The sequence below is a fragment of the Pollachius pollachius genome (assembly GCF_949987615.1).
Source record: "Pollachius pollachius genome assembly, chromosome: 1".
Taxonomy (NCBI): domain Eukaryota; kingdom Metazoa; phylum Chordata; class Actinopteri; order Gadiformes; family Gadidae; genus Pollachius; species Pollachius pollachius.
This window is the reverse complement of record NC_136934.1, coordinates 6,816,210-6,825,748: the sequence shown is the minus strand read 5'-3', so window position 1 is coordinate 6,825,748 and position 9,539 is coordinate 6,816,210. Positions and strand designations below refer to the sequence as shown.

Here is a 9,539-nt window from a genome sequence, read left to right as displayed (position 1 = left end):
AGATGCTTGTGGAGGGAAAGGGAAGGGTAGAGAGGGGAGGGGGTGGCAAGATTCAAGACAGGTATCCCCCACGCTTCCTTTGCTATTTATAAAACCATGAGTCCAGTGGTCGGGCCAAAAATAAGACGGCAGACATTTTTAGCCTAAATAACAAAGGGCTCTCTCTTCCTCTTACACACAGCCACAGGCGTGCACGTAAATATGTGCAATACAAGGGGAAAAAATATCGAAACCTCAAAGCAATAGAGACCATTTTGACTATTCATGAAAAATATAAAACTCACAAAAAACAGGAAATGAAGCCAACTGTCTTCGGCTTGCAAACACTTCACTCTGCATTGAAAAGTCAATATCAAGGCTGAGCTATTTCTGTATGGAGCACTATTTAGGGAGCGTGGGCTGGGTGCCAGCATTCTCCTTGGTTCCGTCTGGGCGTCACAGCACTGCTGCTGCCGTTATACTCTCTCTCTCTCTCTCTCTCTCTCTCTCTCTCTCTCTCTCTATCTCTCTATCTCTCTCTCTCTCTCTCTCTCTCTATCTTTCTCTCTCTCTCTCTCTCTCTCTCTCTCTCTCTCTCTCTCACCTCTTCTCCCTGACCCTTATCCGTTCCTCTGCCCTTCAACCAAACCCTTGTTCCATTGTGTGGACACACACACACACACACACACACACACACACACATACATTCATGCACACACACCCACACACATATACATACAAACACACACATTCAGACACACTGTTTAACACACACACACACACAGACACACCGTTTAACACACACACACACACACACACACACACACACACACACACACAAAGACACACACACACACACTGTTATTTGTTTTTTCCACTGGGTCGAAACCACAATGCCAGGTGAAAGCATCTATTGGCAGGGCCCAGAAGAGTGGTGAGATCACAAGGCCCCACTCTGCCGAGCAAACGCTGGAGAGTACAGCATCAGGCTGGAGTTTCAAGCAAAGTGCCCCCTCATTCATTATACATGCAATGCACTGAAAAAAAACTCCTTCCGCAACCCCCCCATCCTTTCTTTCTCTCTCTCTTACTCTCTCGTTCTTTCTCCCCCTTCTGCCTGCCCTCATACTCTCTTTCCACACATTGTTTTGCTTGTCCTTGTTTCCTTGCCGTTTTATTTCTTTCTTCCCCACATGGAGCACCCATAAAGTATGAGTAAAATGAATGACGTCATGGACAGCTGGACTTCAGAAGAGCTACTGTAAAAAAAAAAAAGAGGAAAAAATATTAAAAAGTAGGATTACAGAAGGAGTCGAGGAGAAAAGTTTAAAAGTAAGTTAAAGAGGGTGTAATAGATATAGCAATAAGAAACACATGGCTTTTTAGTGTTATACATGACTTTTTGGGCTAGCTTAACTTAATCACTACATTTTATTCCTAAAAAGATCAAACGAAAGGTGAGAGTCCAAAACAAACTTGTTCTGTTAACATAATCTTTCTCTCCAACATTCCTGATTTGGGGATTTGAAATGTACTATTTTTTTTGGTATACATTGTTTTTTAATCATACGCGGTGAAAGTTGAAGCAGGCCTGTGCTAAACATTCTTCACCAACTGGCCTTGGTCTGGGAATGGCACAGATGACAGTGGAAAGGAACATTTGTGTGGACTTTGGCAGGACAGCGTCTGGGTCGAAGTTAGGCTGCGTGCTCGGCTCAGGAGCAGAAACCCGGCAATATTTTCTTTAGTCACATATTGTTAACAGCAGAGCCATCTCCGCCAATGCCCTGATGTTCGGTCCGGTCCAAATACTTCAAAACCGTATTTTGCGCACGAAGAAAGAACCCTCCAAAAAGAACCCTCCAAAACAGCCCGAAACATCGGCGTCCACCTTCCCGGCGTCGAAAACTTTTCGAAATGTATAACTAACGTGTCCCTGTTTCCAAACAAACCATTACGAACAAAAATTCTGCCAAAAACTCTACAATTACCGCGGGATCTATTAGCTCAGCGGCCTGTTAAGGTGGCAGAGAAAGTGTGGCATTGTGTGAGCTAAGGCGGCAAGGGTGGTGGTGATGGAGGCACGTGGGGGGGGGGGGTGTTCAGATGGATGTGAGCGCATATGAGGGCAACGTACAGGAGGACCTCTGTGCGTCTCACCAGACTGTGTTGCGAGAATGACTCGGCTATGTTGCGGCCTGTGACAAAGACAAATTACCACTGGAAAAAAATATATATCTGTGTGCCCGACCTCCTCCTTCTCTCCTTCTCCTTTCCTCCCGCCGACTCCCTCCCCTGATGTCTCTCCCTATGGCTCCCTCTCTCTATACACTGTATCTATCGGCTGCTTGTTTTCTTACCCTCTCGTTTTCTAGAAGTCTTTTGTGTCTGTCGCGTGGCGCGTTTATGAGCGGGTGAGGAGTCTCTCTGAAGGAGAGGCTCAGTGTAATATTTGGGGGAATATTTCATGAAACACTGGTTAACTGCGGTTTACTTTGTAATACGGGTAAGCCCTCCCCCCCCCCCCCCCCCCCCCCCCCCCGCCATTGCAGTATTTGGCAAAAGACTTTGCGTTGACTTGCAGCCTACTTTTCTAAAAGTAAAATAATCACCACAGATTTATAGTCAGCCGTGTCATTTCATGTGTCGAGTACGGCGGCGGCTGCACGTGTACTACTTAGTACAAACAAATGTGATAATACGGCTGGTTTTGAACACCTGTTCACTAAACTCCCCGCCAGTGCTCGCTGCGGAAGCGTTCAGCGGGAACCCTCCGATGTTTAGACGAGAGAGCCGCCGCCTCTGTTCTCCTCTAAACGCTTTGCGAGGGCTTATCAGCGCCACTCGTCAGCGACAAGCACTCGAGTTGTCGCGCTGGCGTTCGCAGCGCTTTCTTCCCTATCCAAATATTTCGAGGAGCAGGGCCTCAAACGCGGGGAGGCGTCACTTAAGGTGGGCTGCGGGCACCAGATACCACCGGTGTGATGAACACTAGCACGGACCACCCAGCAGGCCATGGCCGGCAGCTGACCAACAAGCCAGCAGGATAGAGAACAGGAAACAGGAAGAGGGAGGCAGGAAGTCCTGCTCATCTAGAGTGGCCGTTTTGGAGAGGATCACGACTACAAACGTGTGTGCTGTTTAATATGAAGCTGTCTTGTCTTTTAGAGATCAGGTTGAGATGCTGTTTATTAACGTTATATCTCTTCCCGACAGTGTATTTATCTTTTTGTGTGTCTATATTTTTTTTTTTTTTATTTAGTCTGTCTCTGACATTTTTTCCTTTTCTGGGACTCTATTTTCAAGACGGATTTACCATCGCAAACATCAAATTCTACCCTCTCAACTCAAGTGTTCAAGTAAAGGAAAAGAAAAGAAACACATACCTTTTTCATTTGAATTCACGTCCGAAAAACACTCCCAAATACAAACACACAAATACTCCAATATGTACACAGACAGACAGTAAGATAGACAGATGCAAAAGCTAGAAAACAAACACAAATCCAACAATAAAAAGCACACTTAAACACGCACACACAAACACACACACATGCACACACACACACACACACACACACGCACACACACACACACACACACACACACACACACACACACACACATACACACACACACACACACAAAGAAGCAGCAGAACCAAAACACAGCACAGCCCGAAGTCGACTTAATGCAGAATTATTCTAAAATGTTTTACAATACAATTAAACATCAAAGACTGATCTATTCCTTTGTGATCTTTCACACCCCAGTGAACAAACCCCATACACTCCAATCCACTTACAGCACACAGAGAAAGTTGCAGTACGTCACCACTAATTACTAGATAGAGACAGAAGTGGAGTTTGCATCGTTATGCAAAACCAGAACATATTCCAATATATGCATTGAAATATGCTATAAACCATGAATCTATTTACTTTGGATTGTTTTCCCCGAGCAAGGGTCCACGAGCGATCGCAGATCTATCAAAGCTGTTTTTCAACAAACATGGTGCAAAGTGCAAACCATTCACAACCCGCAAGCGGTGTAGTTTGGACAATGAAAGGGGGATCTGTTCTAAACTAGTAAATAAACACACGCCGAGGTCAAGTTTGAAAAGTGTTTCATAAGGGCCAAGAAAAAAACGTGATGCAGCAGTGAGAACACCTGCCTTCTACAGGGAACACAAAGGGCCTGCAACCGCACTCTTCCTACGCGATAAACCTAAACTATTTCAACCATGCTTGTGCAGGATGAAAAGGAAAATAAACTGAAGACGTGAACTGCTTTCATTTGCACGCTTCAAGAAAGAAGAAACAAAGCAATGTTATTTTATTTCAACAAAAGACAAAGACAAAAATTGGTTGGTACAATAAATTGCATGTAATTTAAAGTTGAGAGAAAAGTCTACGGGTATGATATATATATAATAAATGGGTGGTTATTTTATTTTTTTACATTGTATTGCTTGATATATTTCCATCCATATCTGAGCCAAAGAGCATGACCTCTAAGCCAACACTTCCAATACTGCAAATTAATCTATCACTGGTGCTTTTATTGTTAAAGATAATTAGCTTAGAGATTTAGCTTTCCACCACTTAAAAACATTATAACATTAGTCGTAAATACATACAGTGTTAAACACAAAAGTTCGCTACGTTATTATAGACTTTTTTTAAGATACCACTCGGGAGTAACCATTTTACAAGAAAGCCATGTGGTTTAATTTCACAGTCTTTAAAAACAGAGCTTAGAGCCTGCTTATTTTGTTTTCTGTTTTCGAAACACTTTTGATGCATCATGGCATAACAGCACACATAGAGATAATCCCAACGGCATTGTGCATGCTCCATCTCGCAGTGCTTCCTTCCCTTTAGTCTACGGCAGAAGCCCTCAGCAGGGTGGCACACAATGTGTCCCTTCCCCTCACTTCACTAAAGCCTTAGTGAGCCTCCAGTGTACAGCGAAATGCCTTGACAATCGGCTCACTGCCCCGGCCAATCACAGAGACACGTGACCCCCTAATCCTTTTCCCTGAGAAGGGTAAGTGTGTGTTGTCACTGTTGGTTTTTGTGAATCGGCAGCAGCCAAAATCGCAGATGATTTGTCAAGGGGGATAGGTCTTTAACGAATAACAGAAACAAAAAGTACCGCGGAACATAGTGTGTGTGAGTGTGTGTCTGTGTGTTTGTGTCTGTGTGTGTGAGGGTGAGGGTTTGTGAGGTTGTGAGGATGTGTGTGTGTGGGGGGGGGTCTGTGTGTGTGTGTGTGTGTGTGTGTGTGTGTGTGCATGCGTGCGTGTGTACGTGCGTGTGTGTGTGTGTGTGTGTGTGTGTGTGTGTGTGTGTGTGTGAGTTTGTGTGTGCGTGTGTGCGTGTGTGCGTGTGTGTGTGTGTGTGTGTGTGTGCTTGTGTGTGTGTGTGTGTGTGTGTGTGTGTGTGTGCGCACAGGGGCTCTGAGATTACAGAGCCTGACTGAGAGAGTCCTCTGTGTGTAACCGTGGGTCCAAATGCGAGCACTCACCTTCCTCTGAGCGGATTAACCTAACGCTAAATCCCAAGAGAGCAACAGGCCAGCCGGGCCACACAGAACAACTTCATTGATGATGGGTGGACGACCCAAGGTCATGAGTGAAGCATCTTTAGACATTGAGAGGAAATTACACATTTTCCTTATTAGCAAGGTTAGTGAGCACACTGCATATACTCGGAGGGTATAATAAATCACTATTAAAAAAACAAACAAAGCTGCAATCAAGCAAATTAGGAAAGAAAATTTTAAATAATGATGCTGTATGCTTTAGATTCCATTAGATAATAGGTAAAAGGGGCAGGATGAAATATCACAACCCCAACGGAGAGGAAGAGGATGAGGAAGAACAGTAAGTATGCAAGGATGTACAACAAAAGAATGTTCTTCTGAAGGCTTCCTTTTATATTATGACAATTAATTGTCATAATACAGAACATAGGCCTATTTATAATAAGAAAACTCGGAAATGTGACTACTATTACAATTGTTATAAAAGTATTTTATCAGCCATCTGCCTCATACAATCTTTTGAAATATAGTATAATTCAAATTATTGATAAATGGTTTACTTGCAATAAGGATTACAATTTATAGAATAATTATTTGACGACAATTGAAAAACGTGAAGTATGTGTGAACTTTTAATGAGTCTAACCTCGCCCGTAGGGGGTGTAAATGCAGTGCACTGTTACTTTGGCAAATATTAAAACGTCTTACTTAAATTGAAACAATTACCTTTCGACTGAAATGTAAACACATTTTTATTGTGTACAACTAATTGCAAGGCAGTAACCTGCTCAAGTTTCTCCCGTTTAAATAGGCTAAGATTTCTTTATTAGATCAAATAATTGCAACAGGTTCAAGTTTAACACAATAGAGGGTAAGACACTATTTAAAACTTAACCCGCAGAGGAGGAAATATGGCCCAATATCTCCTTTAAAATAGAAAAAATAAGCCATGAATATTAAAAATGAATATGATCCATCGTAAACCTGCACAGCATTCTAATAATAAACGGACTCACCAACGGGCACAGAATCAAAGTTTTAGTGTTAGTGTGAACACTTAGATTTGAGCCGCTTGTGAAGCTTTCCCACATGTAACTGATCAGTTTTGGAGTCATAGGGGACGTGCGTGTGCGTTATGGGTGGATAATAACACACATAGAGATGAGAAATCATGTCTTTGGCATATCGTCTTGCCAGAAAATAAGTGTGGTATTATGTGAATGCAAGTACAGGGTTTTATGCTTTACTGGGTTTTAGTCCACCTTTTGACACCGCACTAAGTGCAAGTGAACTACGAATAAACTGATAAAGGATTGCGGTGGCAAATTAATTAGTTTTTTTTTCTATTGTAGACCAACTATTCAATATATTAACGCGGCAGTAATAAACCTCATATTTTGCTGTGAATGAAATCAAAATTAGTCTTTACCTGTGAGGTAATTTGCTAAATAATTTACCATTATTCACACATCATATAATATGCAACGTATCAACTTGTTATGTTTTGCAAGCCGTTGCATATGGAACGACGTGCTGCTGAACTATTTCAGCGCCTGATTGTGCACTATGATGCGATTTTGGAAATAATGCACTACAAGGTCAGAAACAACAGACAGGACAGTAGCCCGACCAAGACACCAGCCATGCGTGACCCTCTATCAACATACCCCAAACTAAACTAAACCAAAGAAAGGGGGGGAAAAACAGCTAGGACTATTGGATGCAGGGCATATCATTTCATGACACAATTGTCAAAGAGATAAGTTTATCAGGGTCACCACAAATCAATAGAAACAGTTGCTGCACTTTAACTGGGTTGCTATAGCGCGCCTTCAAAATAATAGCCCCACTCAACTTTTTAACCCGATGGTGTCAAACCGACTGGGTAATAGCGCATAGAGAAAACATCTGGTGTGTTCCACCGGCAGCGACGGGTAGACTACGACAATTAAAGCGCATAAAACGATAAGCGGTGTTAACACGTTGACTTACTTGGGTATGCATGGACTCTTGTCCCCTGGAAGTGAGAGATACTACACGCTGCTCCCCCGGCGGTGCCTTCCACGCGAATGTCACCTCGTTGAAGCCTCGGCTCTGGGGTTGAATGGGGATGATGGACTTTGTGAATGTGTGCAAAGAAGACGATCTTAAATCCAGGAAACCAACTCAAGAGAGGACGTCGACAGACCGAACCAAAAGTGTGCGTGTGTGTATTAATAATGTCATTCAAAAACTATTGGGTCACTCGTCAGACAGGAGCGTGTTGAGGAGCAGGCAGCAGCGGCGGACTGTCTGTCGCTTGGTCTCCCTGTGTGTGAAGTGCCGGTCGGAGCGAAGGAGGGGAAGGTTGAAGCCGTGGACGACGTCTGTAGCTGACGGTGTTGAGGGCTGATTCTGCTCGTTCCCACAATCCTGGCCGAGTCTTTCCCTCACCCTCTCCCGGCGAGAGGAGAAATAATCGCTTCTTTTTTTTTTACTCCTGAAAGGGGGCGGGATCAATTTCCCCAACTACTTTAATGAAAGAGGCACGGGATCCTCCTAATGCATTTGTATCGCAAACCTGATAAAGTGTACGCACGATTAAGTTGCTCTGAGAGCATGGCCAGAGAGGACGATTATTATGGCGATTTGAATATTATTGAAATGGGGCGAGCAGTTAAAACCTACGACGAACGCGTCTTCTATCCAATCGACCGGAGTTGTTGATATTTTCTTCTAGTGAGTGGGAGGGAATAATTAGAATCACAACTTAATAATTATTTTGTTTTCTCAATTTGGCAACAATCACCCAGAAAGTCAATTTTATTGTCATATTCATTTAAATGGATAATGACTTCGTGATCAGATAAAAAAAAAAATGCATTGTTTGCAGCTTTTCTACACGTTATTACCACTGTGAGAAAGGTCTCTCCTCTCTGCAAAAAGTGCCATTCACTTCTAACTGTCAGTCAACCCAAGCTATCAGAATAGATAAGGCTTAACACAGACGCTATGGGGGGAAATTACCAAGTCTTTATCCACAACCAAATGATTTCCAAACACAAAAACCCTATTAGTGTGGAGATAACAATGACAACAACAAGTTTTCCACTTCAGATAAGCTCTGTCCCGTTTGTGCTGAGAAATATCCCAGAAATCCCAGGCCACGCTCACACAGATATGATTATTAGATGAGTATTACAATTTCAACGCCATCTTACCGGAATTATCTCAGATATGTAATTCAATTTCCACAACTCACCCAATGGGAGAAACCATCAACCACAACAACCGCAACAACAGCACAATGGAAACAAAGGAAAATGCACTTAAATGTAAGAAAAACATACGATAAACATTAGCTACCTTAGGAAGGCATCACCCCAGCTGGCTTTACCTGTGTCTTTCTACAACTGACAGAGTACAGAGCCAGCCAGTCAACCCCTCTCTCGCACACACACACACACACACACACACACACACACACACACACACACACACACACACACACAGCCATTCAGTCAGAACAGCAAAAGGCAGGACATGAAATCAGTTGATAAATAAATCAGGCGGGCTAATCTTCCTGACGAGCGAACATTACAGGCGGTAACTGAATCTGGGGGTGTCTGATGACTCGGGGTCCCACCTTCACATCATCCGAGCCTTTAATCTTTAATAGCATTTCCTCTAGCACCACCCCCCCCCCCCCCTGCCAGCCAAACACACACACACACACACACACCAACCACCATGATAATCAATAAGCTATAGTCTGTTAGACACTGTGGACTCGTAAATGGTGAACCACGCCAATGATGTCGATATCAATGCCAGGGCGGAGAGGAGAGCGGTTGATGGGGTATTTGCACATACCAGTAGTCGCATGTCCTTTTTTGTTAATCTCTCTTAAGTTATTGTGGCACAAAAAAACAATTACAAAATGACACTGTTTCAGGAGATGAGAGGATGTCATAGTGTTGATGCAAAGGATTTGGTTTTGTGTCATGAATAGTTTGGTGTGTTCCCTGATTGGG

The 9,539-nt window shown here is 43.2% G+C and overlaps 1 protein-coding gene across 6 annotated transcripts in view; it reads right to left on the bottom strand.

Moving 5' to 3' along the window:
- Positions 1-7,935, bottom strand: part of mef2cb (myocyte enhancer factor 2cb) — a 62,767-nt gene extending 54,832 nt beyond the window's left edge. For all 6 annotated transcript variants that reach the window (XM_079750441.1, XM_079750436.1, XM_079750440.1 and 3 more), the window contains exon 1: positions 7,519-7,935. The gene's annotated coding sequence lies outside the window, so the exon portion shown is untranslated. The remainder of the gene's footprint in view (positions 1-7,518) is intronic.
- Positions 7,936-9,539: the final 1,604 nt, after the last annotated feature.